The sequence below is a fragment of the Ursus americanus genome, chromosome 13 (assembly GCF_024610735.1).
Source record: "Ursus americanus isolate L20-20 chromosome 13, mUrsAme1.1.p, whole genome shotgun sequence".
Lineage (NCBI taxonomy): Eukaryota > Metazoa > Chordata > Mammalia > Carnivora > Ursidae > Ursus > Ursus americanus.
The window spans coordinates 14,882,713-14,899,613 of NC_142139.1; positions in this window are offsets into that span (position 1 = coordinate 14,882,713).

A 16,901-nucleotide genomic window follows, 5' to 3' on the forward strand; every position below is an offset into this window, starting at 1 on the left:
AAAACTGCGATAAGACACATACCCCAATAAGCATTAAATATCTCTAAATGAATATTTTTAGATATAAAAGAGGACCTTAAATCACAAAAATCAGAAAACTCAGGACAGAAGTGGACAAAAAACACAATTTAAAATGAGATATGATCAAATTCAGGAAAGAAATTGAAGAAAAAGATAAAAATCATCTCACCTGTGAAGTCCAAATTAGAAAGTATCCAAGGGGGAATAGATGTGACTGTAAGTTTAATAAGAGATTTTGAGTAAAAGAACTAAACTAAAATGAAAGGATCAGAAAAAAATACTTGCTCTAGAACAGCAAAAAAGATCCTATACACATTGGATTTTCCTCAATAAGAAAAATAAAACAATGGGGTAGAACTACTGTTAAAACTATAATCAAAGAAAAATAAAACCTACAAGACAGAGTCTAGCAGAAGTGTTTATTTTTAAAGAATCAGAAAAAAAAATATGATTGGGGAAAAAAATACCAAGAAACTTACAAAGTTTCTTGACTGAAATAGACAAAAACTCGACAAAAATGACTTTTTTTTTTTTTTTACTTAGGGAAGTACGAGTGAAGAATTCTGTATCCAGTGAAGCTGTTTTATATGTATCAAAACTAAAGGAAATCTTGGCAAATGGACTATTGATGAATATTAAAATAGTAGATCCAAGAATATACCCAGGACTAAAACAAAGGTGAGAACAAGTATGAAAAAGTCTTATAAATTGTGTGTGTTCTGACAAAGGAAAAATAACTTTAAAAAATTGGAGAAGGGAAAAAGTAGGAATTAGAATAAGTTCATTGATTGCTGCATATAGGTTATAGATAGAAGTCAAACAATATCATTTAAGTCTCACAAATCGTAGAAGCCTAACAAAGAAAAAGAAAAGATAAAGGGAATTTTAAGAGTTACTAGCATAGAGGTAGTCAACTACTAAAATAAAAATGCAAGCTTCCCTAAAAGGCAAAAGTAGGTACCAAAAATAAGCAAAGTAGACAGATTAAGAAGAGGAAGAAACAAAGTAAATCTAATATTGAGGACACACATACCGGTCATATCAATAAATGTAAATGGGATTAACTTGGCTATTTAAAACAGGATTTTCAATGTGGTTAAAGCAAAACAAATCTTTGCTGAAGAAAAGATACTCCAAAACCAAGTGATTCAGAGAGGCTAGAAGTAAAGCACCGGGCTAAGGCATAGCAGACGAATGAATGCAGCACGAAGGCTGGGTTTGAGATCAGTGGGGCAAAAATCAGACTTGAAGCATTAACCGACACAAGTTAACACTCTATAAAATTATCCGTGCTGGGTTTGAGATCAGTGGGGCAAAAATCAGACTTGAAGCATTAACCGAAACAAGTTAACACTCTATAAAATTAATTGTAAGTAAATACACTTGATAGTTCACCTTTCTCTGGCCATTAATTTGAAAATGTAAGAAAACATTAAGCATCAGACAGTATGTAAACACTGGATTCACTTATAAAAATATTTTTATTTTTTATTTTAGAGAGAGAGAGAGAGCATGAGCAGGGGGAAATGCAGAGGGGGAGAGAAAAGGAGGAGGAAAGAATCTCAAGCCCACTCCGTGCTGAGCCCAGAGCCCAACGCAGGGCTTGAACTCCAAACCCTGTGATAATAACCCTGAGATCATGACCTGAGCAGAAACCAAGCGTCAGACACTTAATTGACTCAGCCATCCAGGTGCCCCTATAAAAGAGTTCTTAAAATGGATCTTGAGCATACTCTATTTCAGTAACAATCAGATAAGCGTTTTATCAATAAGGTAGATAGTACAGGGACGCCTGGGTGGCTCAGTTGATAGGCGTCGGGCTCTTGATTTCGACTCATGTTCTCAGGGTCCTGGGATTGTGCCCTGTGTGGGGCCCATTCTCAGCAGTGGTCTGTTTCTCCCTCTGCCCCTCCCCCTGCTCGTTCTCTCTCTCTCTCTCTCTCAAATAAATAAATAAATAAAATCTTAAAAAATATAAGGTAGATTGTACATACCAATTTAACTATTTCCTTTTCCTTGATGCTCTGTTAAAATCTCAACAAATTAATTCTATCATTGACCCACAAGGACAAAGAGAATTGGGAGAGGAGACATTAGCAGATGAGATTTTTCTCAAACAATTTCTAGAAGAAAAGCAGAAGTTGCAATAGAATTATTGGGACACAGGAAGTTAAAACCTGTCTCTTTAAAGAGAGAAAGCCACCAAGAAGTGAGGACAGTTTGTCCCAAAGAGTCTCTGAGAGGCTAAGCACTTGAAAGGAGTGAAGAAAAAGTTGAAAACAAGGGGATTGATTTGGTGTCTGATGTTGGAGCATTTGAATTCCTGAGGTCACTTCCCACGTGGACCTGTGTAGCCTAGCAACTATCTTTAACACCCCTTGTGTGTCCAGAGGCTGATTCTTTTGGGAAGATAAAACCAAAAGCCTGTGGGGTGCCTGGGTGGCTCAGTCATTAAGAGTCTGCCTTTGGCTCAGGGGATTGAGACCCGCATCAGGCTCCCTGCTCTGCTGGGAGCCTGCTTCTTCCTCTCCCACTCCCCCTGCTTGTGTTCCCTCTCTCGCTGCCTCTCTCTCTGTCAAATAAATAAATAAAATCTTAAAACAACAACAACAACAACAACCCAAAGCCTCTGGCTTCAGGTACAGAGAAGGACACAGAGGGGTAGGGGTGAGAGGTTGCATGAAAATTTACAGAGTCAACTGTAGTAGTCTGAAATCTCTTCCCTCACTTTTGCTCTAAATACCTATTAACCAAGACTACGCATTTGGAAAAATCCTCACGAGAAAAACTGAACGGCCGGAAAAGAACCAAAGATCAGAAGTTCTGAGGTGGTAAACAAAATTCTAGGGAAAAAACCTGCATTGTAGGCCAAAGAATAACAATCCAGATTGGAGAACTGAACAGAGGTCAAGAAGGGAGGGTGTTAGAAAAAACAGGACTGACTAGAGAAAATATCATAGGCAGGTTATCTCATTTAGTGAGAAGGACTCTAGAAAGTCAACCAACTCAAGTAGCAGAGCAACTTTTAACTCAAGTAAGGGATAACATTCTTAGGGAAGAAATTTTGACCAGAATGAAGGACTTGGTTCAACAGTGAATAATATTTGGAGCAGTAACAATACTGCAGAAGAAATCACTCTCTTTATTCCTGCAGGGAAGGTAAACTGGTGTTATTTTTCTTGAGAGCATTGTGAAGTACATATCAAATGTCTTAAGTTTTTCTAAACTTTCACTCAACAATCCACTTTTAGGAATTTCCCCAAAGGGGTGCCTGGGTGACTCAGTCCATTAAGCATCAGACTCTGGATTTCTTTAGCTTAGATCATGATCCCAGGGTCCTTGAGATCAAGTCCCACGTGGGCTCCATGCTCAGCACGGAATTCGCTTGAGATTCACTCTCCCTCTGCCCCTCCCTCTGCTCTCTCTCTCTCTCAAAAAAAAAAAAAAAAAAAAAGGAATTTACTCAAAGGAAAAAAAAGTGAATGTGCACAAAAATTTTAAATATAAGTGTGCTTGTTGTAGCATTTTCCTAATACTAAAAGGCTGGATGCAACCTAAATGTCTCAAACAGGGAATCAGTTAAATAAATATTGAAACAGTTATATAACTGGATACTATTGAGATAAATATTTACTTGGGAAAATATTTATAATATACCTACTAAAAAAAAGTTTCAAAAACAACCTTTGGCTATAGTCCTATTTTTAAAGAAAAAAAATGGAGAGGCAGAGAGACATCTGAAAAATTCTATCAGTAGTCATCTGGGATAGTGGGTTTAACCCTGACTTTTGTTTTCTTTCTTTTTGTCTGTATTTTAAACGCAAAAGCCTTTTGCATAAATACAGCAACTCTGAGAGTTGCCACACAGAGAAAGAACCGACTTAGAGCTAGTGTTTTAATGTTGTGAGTAGAAAACAAAAAAGTAGTTTCAAAAAGAAAGAGAAAGAGAAAGAGAAAGACGGGGAGGATAAGAAGATGGCCTGGTGGCAGGTTAATTTGTAATGACCAGAAAATGGTGTTTCTTAACGTAAGAGTAGAGCAACCTTACAGGCTAGATTAATCTCCACTGTATGCCTTCGTTCATCAAACATTTTCAGGGCACTTACCATGTGCTACTTGCTGTGATCAGCTCTTTTCCTATAAAAAGCAACTAACCATTCAGGAGATAAGACACGGAAACAGCTGGAAGTAACCAAGACTCACACACCAAAGCCTACTTTTCCAGTAGCTTGTAACCTACTTTAAATTTAGATATAAATGTGCAAAGACTTTACAAGCTGTGTAAAATAGTAAACAAATATAAGTCTGATTTTGAATACTGGCACTCCAACACTGTCATATTCAAGTATTGCAAGTATTAATAATGACAGTATAGGGTGTGAAACAAGTTTTGGCTGCTAATATTTACATTTCCTATCGCACTTGTGTTCTAATATGAAGTGTGATATGGTATAGAGTAAAATGAATTTTTTTTAAAGGCAAATAAGCCAGATAATTTCAATCTTAAAATAAGTTTTATTTTGGGGCGCCTGGGTGGCTCAGTTGGTTAAGCGGCCGACTCTTGATTTTGGCTCAGGTCATGATCTCAGGGTCCTGGGATCAAGCTCCGTGTAGAGCTCCACAGTCAGTGGGGACTCTGCTTAAGGATTCTTTCTCTCTCTCTCTCTGCCCCTCCCCTCCTCAAATAAATAAATAAATCCTTAAAAAATAAGTTTTATTTCGTTTTTTAATGTGCTGGTATTTCCCACAACAATTGAAAACACTGGTGTGGTAATATAAAGAGAATAATGGAACTTACATGGTTAAAACAATGGAAGTAATTGTGTTTGGAAAGCAGATGTCCCCGGCTTAGAAATATTTTCTAGACGTGAAACGGATAAATAAATCTCTAGTCCAGTTGCCTTGGAAAGTGAGGTGATGTGTGACGTAAGTAACTACAAGCCTAACAGAGCAGTATATTCTAATATAAAGTGACAGCTAGAATACTATATCAAAATAAAAATTAGCAAATAATATAAATGACTAAAATTGGGGAACAAAAATTTATATCAAACAAATTTTATATATAACCTGTCTACTCTCTAAAGTAAACCTATGTTTGAACAGACATGGAGAGTTTTCGAAGAAGCCTACCAAAGATGAAAAAAACCCAGTTTGCTGAGGGTATTAACTTCAAATGTTCAATTTTTATTAAGGAATAAAAGAGAAAGATCTAAACCAAAACCACACTGAATTTTCCAAATTCGAGTTCCTTTATTTTTTTTTCTTCATTTCATCAGATAGTATGTTTACATGACTTCCTGTCCAAACAGCACAAAGAGAGTTGTGAATTTGTTATTCCCAAATTGCTCTGAAAACCAGAATTTTGCTAATGCAGTACCTTCCATCATGTTACTTGGCTCAAACTAAGTCAAGTCTGATCCATGAAAACTGACTGTGCTGCCTTAGAAGGGTGTGTGTATTTAATTAGCACATGGAAGGAGATGCCTTTAGCCTAAATTCTGAAGCCTTCAGCAAAAAAGGCAACTCTGAGAGTTGGCACACCCAGAAAGAGAAGACTAATATATAACTCATTCAGCTAACGGCATGTTGTCTGTGGCCTGCCAGCATGCTCTGTCTCTCCACAGTTAATATCAAAGACATTTCTATTGAGATAAAAGCTGGCAGATACAGCCTCCAGATACACAAATTTCATGCCAAGAAGCAGAACCAGTCCTTCCCAGATAACTGATAAGGAGATTCTTTGGGGAATTCTAATTTGGTATTCTTTCTACCAACATCTCCCCAGCACTTCTTAGCACACAGTAGGAATTTTTCAAGTGATTGTTGCATGGAATCAAAGAGTTTATGCAGACATAAAGTATTAAAAACAGACAGAACAAAAGATATACTATAGATATTTGTTTAGGCATTCTGTGTAAGCGAGACCTCAGAAAATTAAAAGTCTGTGTTTATCCCATGGGTGTTGTTTACAAGGAAGAGGCTTTTCTGAAATGTGCTTTATAGAGTCTGGCTGAAAACACAAGTTTTCCAAAAGTCCCTTGTCTTAAATCTCTGTGAATGTATCCATCCAATAAAAATTAATTTTAGTTAATGTTACACATAAACACATAATTGAGATGCTACGTTCTTCTTTCGGAAAAAGACCTAATTAGATTATTGTCCAGAAAGCCAATATGACTTTGATGTTTACTAGTTTAAATATCTATAATTTATGAAAAACTGACAAATTTGTTTCATGAACTTTAATGTTGAAACTACTAAAAGCATGACTAAGAATTAGTAAAATTTATGAGAAAAAATTATGATGATCTGTGAGGTTCTGTGAGTCATTAAAAATACTCAGCACTTCAAAATCAATTTCTCTTCTACCTGATGAAACAATCTGAATGGACAGAAAATAATTTATGTCTGTCTGAGAAAGTAGATGGTACCACTAACTTCTCTGGAATGTGGACAGCAACTATGTAAGTGGCCTTTTATTCTGCCTTTCCAAAATAGTTTAATTTAGGGTCAGGTAAGAAGGAAGTTAAAAAAAAAAAAGAGGCCAAAAGAATTGTAAAAATGCTGATGATATCATAAAAGAGATCACTTTAGCTTTCTCTTACCAAATACATAGTCTTGCTCCAACAAAAACATCTGCCTGTCACCCCATAAATGTCCCTGCACTTCTCTTCCCTTTATGAGCAAAAAATGGACCTTTAAGGGACATTTAATAGCTAGCAGCTGTTTGGCTGCCAAATACTGCATCTGGAGGGAAGTATACTATTCATACGGAAAAAAAGAAAAGAAAACAAACAAGTAAAAAACAAACCAACAACCAAAAAACACAGCAACTATTGCTTAATTCTCTTAAAGTACAGCGATGTTCTGCATAGACGCATTTGAGTACTCTGAATGTGGGGAAAAACACAAGAGCTCCTCATGGGCATCTGAAACCAGTACCTTGTTCCCAGAAGGCAATGACTGACTGAGATTAGATTGTATTCAGTCGTGTTTACTACACATGTTGAAAGAGTGCTCTCATGAATAAGTTTAATGCCAGGTAAAGGAGGCACTTCATGAGAATTCTACATTCATTTTAGCCTTCTGAGATTACCTCTACTTGAGGCTATAATGAATCATAGTAGTTTTCCTTGCTAGGTTATAATTTTCTGAACACATAATTCATTTAAAAAATACTCACATTTCTTAAAATAAATGTTAAGATGGAGAAATATCTACTTTAGAAAAATTCAGATGAGGAGCTAGCATTATAAGAGTACTTCAAAACAAAGGTGCTTTGAGATCCTGTTAAAGGGGGATATAAAAACTATAAAATACTGTATTTACTTTGATAATCCCTCCCTGGGATCAGAGTTGTTTCCTGTACCCTTTAGTTTTACTTTGCAAAGAAGCTTGGTATGACACCCACACTATCACTACGTAGTACTTCAAGAGATGGCAGTTTTTACCCCTGCGGAACCTAAGATGGTTCAGTTAGAAAGGAGTCCGGGCAGGAAAGCAAGAAGGAAGGATGACTCAGCACTCACTCTTTTGTTGCTGCCCTGTTGCTTCTCATGTCCCTTTTTCCTTCTTTCTTTCTCACCAACGCTGAGACCAAGACACAGCCTGCAGTATGTCTCACCCATTCACCCTTCTTCTGGACCCTGAGTCGTATACACCTTAAAAGGTCCACCTGAAAACTATCTCTTGAGCATTTCGAATTACTGTTAAAGACCTACCTTTCTCTCTCTTTCTCTAAGAACTACACATTTTTTACTACTGTAGAAAAAAAATATGTTAACTACTAAATTCGGTGTAATTTTCATCATTAGTAAACAGAGAGAATCTCAACATGAGTGTGCACTGCAGGAGGAAGCAACAGAGTAAGACTCAGGAACCCACGGAGTCCTTGTAATTCTCCACATGAAGACAATGGTATGTGTGTGTAGGGGGGTGTACGTGTGTAGGGGGGAGGATGAGGTTAATCCCTACCTCATCAGAGTGGATATACTGAAGAAAAAGCTAAGGATATACATATCTTCAAAACACAGAAACAATGGATTTGACTGCCTTCTTTCCTTTCTCTTCTCCCTCCTTCCCTCTTTCCTTCTTTCCTTTCTTCACTTTTCTTCTTTCTCTTTTAAACTGGCAAAATTTGGCAAACATGGACCTCTGCTACTGAAGGCGAATACGGTATCATCTTTCCTAGAAATCATTCAGCATTGTAGGTTGTAGTCTATGCTTCCGTAATATCTATAGTATCTTAGAGGTTGTCAATATAATCTGTTAATTCCCAGAGTACTCCTGCGAGTAAATTTTGTATTTTACTTACATTTTATAAAACTCTATATGAAATAGATCAATGCTTACTGTAGACCTACTGTTAAAGTTGGTTATACTGTTGTATGCTGAATTCTTTCTCTTGAGATAGATGAAATCTTTTCAAGGAGACAAGACTTATACACACAGCACAGGTATAGAATAACAAAGAGTAGTACAAAATAAAATGCTAAATTTATACAGTTAAAGACTAACATGCTTGTTATAGATACTGGTTGAGAAGAATGGAAGAAATTGATATTTCTATATTTATTCAAACTTCTAATCTTCCTCCTTGCCAACTATAAACACAGTTGCCAGATTAGCCTATTGTCAATCCCCTGTTCAAAATTCCCTGCCCTTCTGTGTGGTCATGATTCTCATACTGGAAGTACATATGGACCCCTTTTCTTGAATGGGTTTTCACAGACCAAGAACCCTGAACATATGTCTCCAGACCTACAGGTTATGAGAACACTAGTTTGAGAAACACTGACTTATGAACCTGAGTCTTATTATTTCTTTAAGTTAACTTTTACTTGAAAGAAGTTTTGTCTTTATAGACAGAGAAACGCTGCTCTACAGAATAAGTTGTTGGTTATTTAGTCTCTCACTCGGGATGTGTTTTGTATTACGTGCCAGATGTGGAAGCCAGAATGAACTGCTTACTGGTCCTTACACAAGTCTTCAACTTTCCTGTGAGGACATTTTTGTACACATTCTGCCTTCAGCCTGGAACACTGCTTCCTTCTCTTTTTCATCTTTTCTCCCATCTTCTTTTTGCCTGAAGTGAGGCCAAACAACTCCTTCTTCTGGCATTTCTTTATGGTCACAGTTAGGATTCTCAGCTTCCTCTGACTTCTCAGAGCAGTGTACGTAATGTCTTACTTCTGAGGCAATCACTGGATGTGTATTATACTGAGGGATGTGTCTGGCTTTTTACTTCTGAACAGCAAGAAGCTAGAAGATAAGGTCTGTATCTGACTCATCTTCTTCAAGTAGCTAGCAAAATATCTTGCACCTAAAGGTGCCAAATAAAAAGTCAAAGAAATAACTATGTGGGTCAATAAATAGAATGTTTGAGAAAAGCCATCAAAGGTTGACAGACTGTGGAAAGTGACTGAGGATGGGATTTTTTGCTAAAGGACTTAGTAAATTTCTCACCCTATCCCTCATCTAAGGATTTAATAACTCAGGAGAGAAGACACAGCTACCACTCCACCTTATTAATGAAATAGAGTTGTTTTCTAACACATATTTCTGCTACTTAAGAGAAATTATATTAAGGTCCAAACTTGCCAAGGGAAATATACCAAATACTCAAAAAAAAAAACAAAACAGTTAAAGCCTCCATGACCTACCATAATTCTTGGCCCTGAGATAGCAACAAAAGAAAATATATCCAAATAGTCCCACTGTTATCCACCCTCATTTTTTTTTATCTATGGTTCTATCCAGATAGGTTCTCATCTACTCTTAATAGACTCATCGTCTTTGTCTGACAGCAGAAGTGCTCCAGTTAGAACATTATTATTAGAGCCATACATCCTCTAAATAAAATGTCATTATTACCTTTCAGAATCCTCGGTCTGATTGGTGAACATTACCAGTTTCTCTTCGTGTTTCTCATTTTTGTTTACCCATAGTCTACATGGAATCTAAAAGGAAAAAATATGAAGGACATGAGGCTTGGATGGGTCTCAAGGGAAGATAACCATGTCAGTGACTGGAGGAGAAAACCACCTGTTCAATACATTTTTCATCAAAAGCCATGTTTTTATTCTCATGTCTTGTTTTCAGCACTGCCAGTTATGAGAAAACAGACCACAAAGTCGCCTTCTGCCTAGTTTCAACCAAAGGTAAAACACTGGGTATAAACATAAAGACTCAGTCTTTCGGTTATAGAAGAGTCTCATGACAGGGAGACATTGTCCAGGAGCAAGTAAAAGAAAGCTGGACATTTCAACGAACGAGTCATAAACTGTTAACGTTGTCAGACTGACATGTTTGTAGTTCAATTAGCCACAGTCCAGCAATGAGTTTTCCAGGAGTCTTAATGACCCAAGGACACCAACAACTTTCTTCTCAGAACACCATTCATTCCAGCTTTTTCTCCAATGAAAGCTGATCATCCTTTCTATGATTTTCAGATAACAAAAGAACTGGTGATGTGACCATTAAAAGAGAAGAAGGAAGTAAAGAGAAAACTGTGTGTAAGACACAAAATTTTTTTATCTCCCCTGTTTTTTTCCTATTAATTGTAACTTAAGCACCCAACTTTGGTCAAGCATTACATAGACATCATAGTACCTCATGGGGCTTATAGAAGATTCTTGACATTGAAGTGTTTGAAGACTCGTGTATGCTTTAAAAGCCAATTCCTGCAGGCACTTAACACATTTTGAATGCATCTGGAAACCACTAATTGCTGTGATCCCATTAGAAAATTTAGGCAGTTCAGGTCTGTGGGAAACATGAAGCCAGCTTGTCTGAGTTTTATGAGTTTCTATTTAATTGTAACAATAACCAAAAAAAAAAAAAAAGGTTGTTTGTTAAAATGATCTTAGAAGGATTTGTTTCAGCTATTGGCAAGCTGTCTGTACATAGTGTGGGAGGGTGGCTTTTTTATTTTGCTTTGTTTTCAGCTTGTGACAGCTGTTTAAAAGTCATCTGTTACCACCATGGTAGCCAGTTACTAGATGAAAGCAAATGCCTTTCAGGACTGTTGTAGGAATTGGACCACCAACTTGTACAGCTATCTTTTAACTATGCAATATTGCAAAAGTGCCCAGTTTCTTTATATGGCACTCTGGAAATATAACACAATTCTGCAAATGCATCGAAGGGGGCAGGCAAATGAGGTGTTACCTGACAAAGAGTGACTTGGAGTAAGTGCCTATGCTATAATTTCTGGAAGACTTTTTAAAAATCTATTTAATTAATTCATGAAAATAAATTTGTAGAAAAGTTTTTAAAAATGCCTTCAGTGCCTTCATTATTCTTAAAATTACTTTTTAAAAAGTTGTAATTTCACAAAAGACTTGAAATGACACATGGAGTCCCGAGGTATCAGAGAATCATGGGATTTGAGACCTTGGAGATACTCTTGAGAATTATGGCACCATCATCTTACAAGAGAAAAAAACGGAAGCCAGAAGAGGACAAATGATTTGGCTAAGAAAGGCTGATCTAGGATTAGATGTCAAGCCATTTGAACTCATAGTCCATGATTTTCTACTGTTGTTTTATATTCAAACATTATACAGATAAAATTTCAAGTTTGAAGTAAGGTGAGATCTCATTTTAATACTAAAATATTTTAAGAGTAACATACAAAAATGTTACATTATGAATGAAAACTCATAAAAGCATATTTCATTCTTTTTTTTTTGTGAGAGAGAGAGAGAGCACTTGTGCTCGAGCAGGGGTGGGGGCAGAGGGAGAAGGAGAGAGAGAATCTCAAGCAGGCTCCATGCTCATCACAGAGCACAACTCAGGGTTCTATCTCAGGAACCTGAGATCATGACCTGAGCTGAAATCAAGAGCTGGATGCTTAACTGACTGAGCCATCCAGGAGCCCCCCAAAACTCATAAAAGTATATTTCTTCGGTAAGGTCATTGTATTAATTGAACTAACTCTGGTGGAAAACAACCCCAAAACAGCATGTGGAGAGGGAAATTTCCAGATTTAGAATTTTATGGTTTAAGATTCACAGATAAAACCTCTGAGGCAGTGGAAACACACAAGACTGGTATTATCTCAAAGGTATTAGTTTACTGAACATTGTATTTCCTTTCTAAATAGCCTTTTCATATGCTGAGATTTTACACTTGTTATAATTCTATGTAGAAGTCAAAATATTGAGTAATGATAATCAGAAAAGCCAATCGCCCAGGCATATTATAACTTTCAATAGTTTATCCATTTCCATTGACAGAGATATTTTTCCAATGGAACAGTGACAAAGAAGACAATCAGTAAAAGACACTTGGCAGTTAAAAGATTCTTTTTCAAGTGGAAGCAAATAAAATCAAGCCAACCCTAAGGACTCAGGGCCTTTCTTAACACCAGTGGCTCATTTGTTTTAATCATAGAGAAAAAGAACAACTTCAGAAGTCTCCTAAGACTTAGCAAACACTCATGTGCCTCTGAACTTTATCTCCACTAATTACAAGTCAGGGTGACATGAAACTGTAAGATAAAGAATTCTCCTGACGTTCTCTCATCAATAGCTCTTCACTGAGCAAAAGCACAAAATCAGTCTAAAAGGAGGGGAATGGATTTCCAAAAATTTTATTGGCTGGTGTGGAGACATGAAAACGGGCAGGAGCAAAGCCGCTACAACAAACCAGCAGACATTGCAGTCAGAAACTCCAATTTCAGCAGCACACTGCACTTACCTTGGATTATGTTTCATTAATGTCTTATGAAATGTGTAATTCAAACATTTTTACCTTGCTAACCATTTTAAGTATTCGAAACAGATTCTAAATGGGACAACTAAGTTAACACAGAACATGGTAGATTTTCATTATAACAGATTGCATTTGAATACCAAACAGTAGAAAGATAAAAGAAAGGTAGGGTACCTCACCCCTCTTAAGATTTAGGATTTAAACCTTAACCGAAAGATTTGTAATTAAAGACCATAGAAGTTAGAGTACCTGACTGGCTGACAGCATCCTCTAAGCTAAAAGCAAACACATTTCTGTTTCCCTAATTTGGTTACTTTCTTCCTCCACTTCCTCTTCCCCTCCCTTCCTCCTCTTTTTAAGGAGGGATTTTTTTTTTCTTGCTCAAGAAGCAGCTGTTGCTTTCTGTTTAACTTAACCAAAAAATGTCCCGGATTCTTGGATGGATTTCAGTAAATCAGTGAAGATCATAAGCTGTTTGATTGTTTAAGCAGAAGTTTACACAATCCACAGTTCCAAAATAACCCAACTTTAGAGGATAAACTTACTTTTGGAAGTAAACCAAGTTTTATGAGCCTTTCGCCATTTGTGGTGACAGCTTTTAATACACTTGGATTTCTAAAGTCAGATTCAAGGACTAGGATGTGAGTATTACCAGTCATAGTCGACTCTGCAAAATAGGTTTTACAGACCTTGAAAATGTCATGTTAAAAATTACCAAGGAATTCTTCCACCATGGTATAAGTTTTTGTGTTGGTCAAGCCTATGCTACAGCGTTGGAATGTATCGAAACATATGTGGAATCAAAGGCATGACAGCTCTACTTAAGAGAGAAAGAACTTGAAGCTGACAAGGAATTTTTATCTGTATAAAGTGCTCTTTCCTCTGGGACATGTAATTTAGAACTTATAATTCTCACCTAGAAACCCTGTTTCATTCCAGTATCTACCTATACTAAATTCAAAATCGAATGTGAACCAGATTCAGTATATTTAGGATGAAACGTTCTAGGTAAGTACTAAACCATCATGAAAATAACTATTCTTAAATCTATATATATGATAAAAAATAAATATTTTATAAGGCAATATGCTTCTATACAGAATACCTACATATAAAGGTAGTTTTTTAATTGATTTTTTTAGAAGTGATATTTTGGTGTCTAATACATGAAAAAAGCTTTCTTATCATTCACATAAGAAACCTACAGATAGTGAGTTGATCAAAAAACTAGTTAAAGCTGGGACTCATGAAGAATAATATACTAATACCGTATTCATTTATCCTAATTTAAAATACCCAGGTGCACAACAATTGGCAGTCTCTCTTTTCCAAGCAGGAGTCTATTGATGGTATTCCACATGGGCTTTCTGGTCCACAATGAATCCTCTGTGAGTTCGAGTTGTGGTTTCTTTACAAGGGAATTAGAATTTTAAGACATTTATGAAGCTATCTGAAAACAATGCTTTTCGATCTTTATAACATTTGTCCAGTCCTTTATATTTGCCTCACTTGCATCCAATTTGAATTTGACAACTCACCTTTATTGGATGTTTCCAATGTACTCAAATTAGCTTGCTTAGAAACAGCAATTCTTTTATCTTTGTCTTACTCATGTGTCATCAACTTATATAAATTTTATTCAAAGTGTGTAATAGGGAGAAAAATAAGATTTTCTTACATGCTGGGGGAACAAACAAGGCTGATTCTCAGTGTAACATCCCACTCAACTGTGGAGGCAGAAATAAGTGAATGTCCTTAGCTTCAAGCATTCAGCGTGAGCTGAGTGCCAGTCTGTATGTTTTACAGAGATAATGGTCAGCATGGTTAATCCATGCCAAGTTGGTTAGGTGGAGATTAGAAAAAGAGCAGTAGTTCAGTCAGGAGTCGGAAAATCCTGCAGGGTCAGGAAGCTAACATACGTTGGTGGTACTCGGCAGTAGGGCCTGTGAAGAACCACTTAATGAATGTCCTGCCTAAAGGATTTAAAATTCCATTTTTTCAAAAAAAGCAAAGTGAACAAACAAAACACAATCCTCTCTAAAAAAAAAAATTTCTAGTTATTTTCTGCAGTTATTGAGTGTTTTTTCATAACCTTTTGTAACTTCCAAAGCATGAGCTTACTTGATGCCAATATTGCAGATAATAATGCATAACAGTTTTGAGTTCCTTGTTATTATTAGTAAGGAAGAAATATGGGGGAAAAAAAAGCACTACATTAGACACTTTTTTCCCCCTGGTCCCAATTCCTAAATTACCTAGATGTGAAATCTTGAGGATAATAATTTTTTTCTCTAGGTTTCAGTCCTCTTCTGCAGAATCAAGGCCTGATGGGATTATCTCTAATATTCCTTGAATTCTAAAGTTGTGTGACTATCACTGGCAAATATTTACTGTCGGCATGGGATGGGGAACAGGATCACTACTGGATTAATGCTTAAGCGCGACACGGGTGCTCTTGCCTCCACATGTGGCTCTCCTTCAAGTAGAATGAAGTGGCTCATGCAAAACTCAAGAACCAATTGGGAAGCTAGAGGGCCAAAGGAAGTTTTCTTTATGTTCAATGTTATTGACTGGTAAGAAATAACTTCAAGCATTTGATAGGTTTTTTCCAATGCTTGCGAGCCACTGGCAATGCCGTTCCTTCTGACCTGGACCACCGGAGTAGCCTCCTAACTGCTGTGCCTCTTCCCCTCCGTTCCCTTCAATCTGCCTCCACATTGTAAGGATAGGTTGTTTTGTTGTTGTTGTTTTCTCAAAACATTTATCTGACTTTGTCATCTCCCCTCTCTCCACCCCCACAATAAAAACACCTTCATGGTTTTCCATTACAGTGACCAAAGTCCTTGTCATAGCTAAAGGGCTCTGCATGTCTTAAATGGGTTACTTACTGGATATAGGAGGTGATGGTTCATGATTATGTGGGAACACTTTTGGTATTGCAAGATGCTTAACATCACAGCCCCCCAATTATCATGATAACCAAAAATGCTCCCATCTGCCCCATTGACCCAGAAGCACCTTCCAGCCTCTTCTCTATCACCCATAAGATAATTTTATCAGTTTCTTGAAGGCGCCATGCTCCCTTCTGCTATAATCTTTGAAGCAGTTGTTCCTTCTTAGATTGTTCTTCTCCTTAAAGTAAATCTTTCCTGACTTCCCATATGATAAAAATTCCTTTAATATATACTCTTAGAGCTATATGTACCTTCCTCTTGTAGCATTTATCATAATTGTAATTTCTCTATTCTCTATTTTGCTGTGTGAGTGATTATTTGCTTAAGGCCATTGTTCTCTACTAGACTGTAAATTCTGTGATTTTACACCTGTTCTGGTCACAACTGAATCTCTAGTACCAAGTACAGTGCTTGTAATATATATGCTAAATGTTCCACAAACATTTAGTGAATGAATTGAAGAATGTTAATTATGCCAGCAGTTAGTTGTATATGGAACTGTAACATTTTTTTTTAAAGATTTATTTGTTTTAGAGAGAGAGAGAAAGAGAAAGCAGAGAGAAGGGGCAGAGGGAGAGAAATAATCCCAAGCAGGCTCCACACTCAGCATGGATGGAGCCCAACGTGGGGCTTGATCTCACAATCCTGAGATCATGACCTGAGCCAAAACCAAGAGTCAGGTGCTCAACCAACTGAGCCACCCAGGCACCCCAAGAACTGTAACATTTTTCATACAAAATCTTGAATATGGCTTCCTAATAATACCTCAGCTTTGTCTAAATTACTCTTTATACCAGTTTCTATGTTCAAGAGACTTTAGCCCCACAGATCCACATCAAAGTCATTATATCCCCAAAAATTTTTAAAAAGAAAAAAAAAAGGAATCCACTTAAGCTAGAAATAGGAACTATAAAACATCCAGGTGATTATAAAACCAATTAAATTTATAAGCACAAAGCTAAGATACAGTTTAAGTATTTCAGATAATTTATATTCAAAATTAGGTAAATACTCATGGTTTTTAAGAATATGATAATGTCATAAAAATTAAGCATATGTTCTAGGTTTTCATGCATTTATATCCTCTAGCAAGAAAGATTCCTATATCTAGCAGATACTTAAGGCTCTTTGATTTCAGTGTGGAAGAAATTGGAGGAGAGGAAAATTACACACCACTCTCATTTACAGTAATGGCTTGAGGGAAAT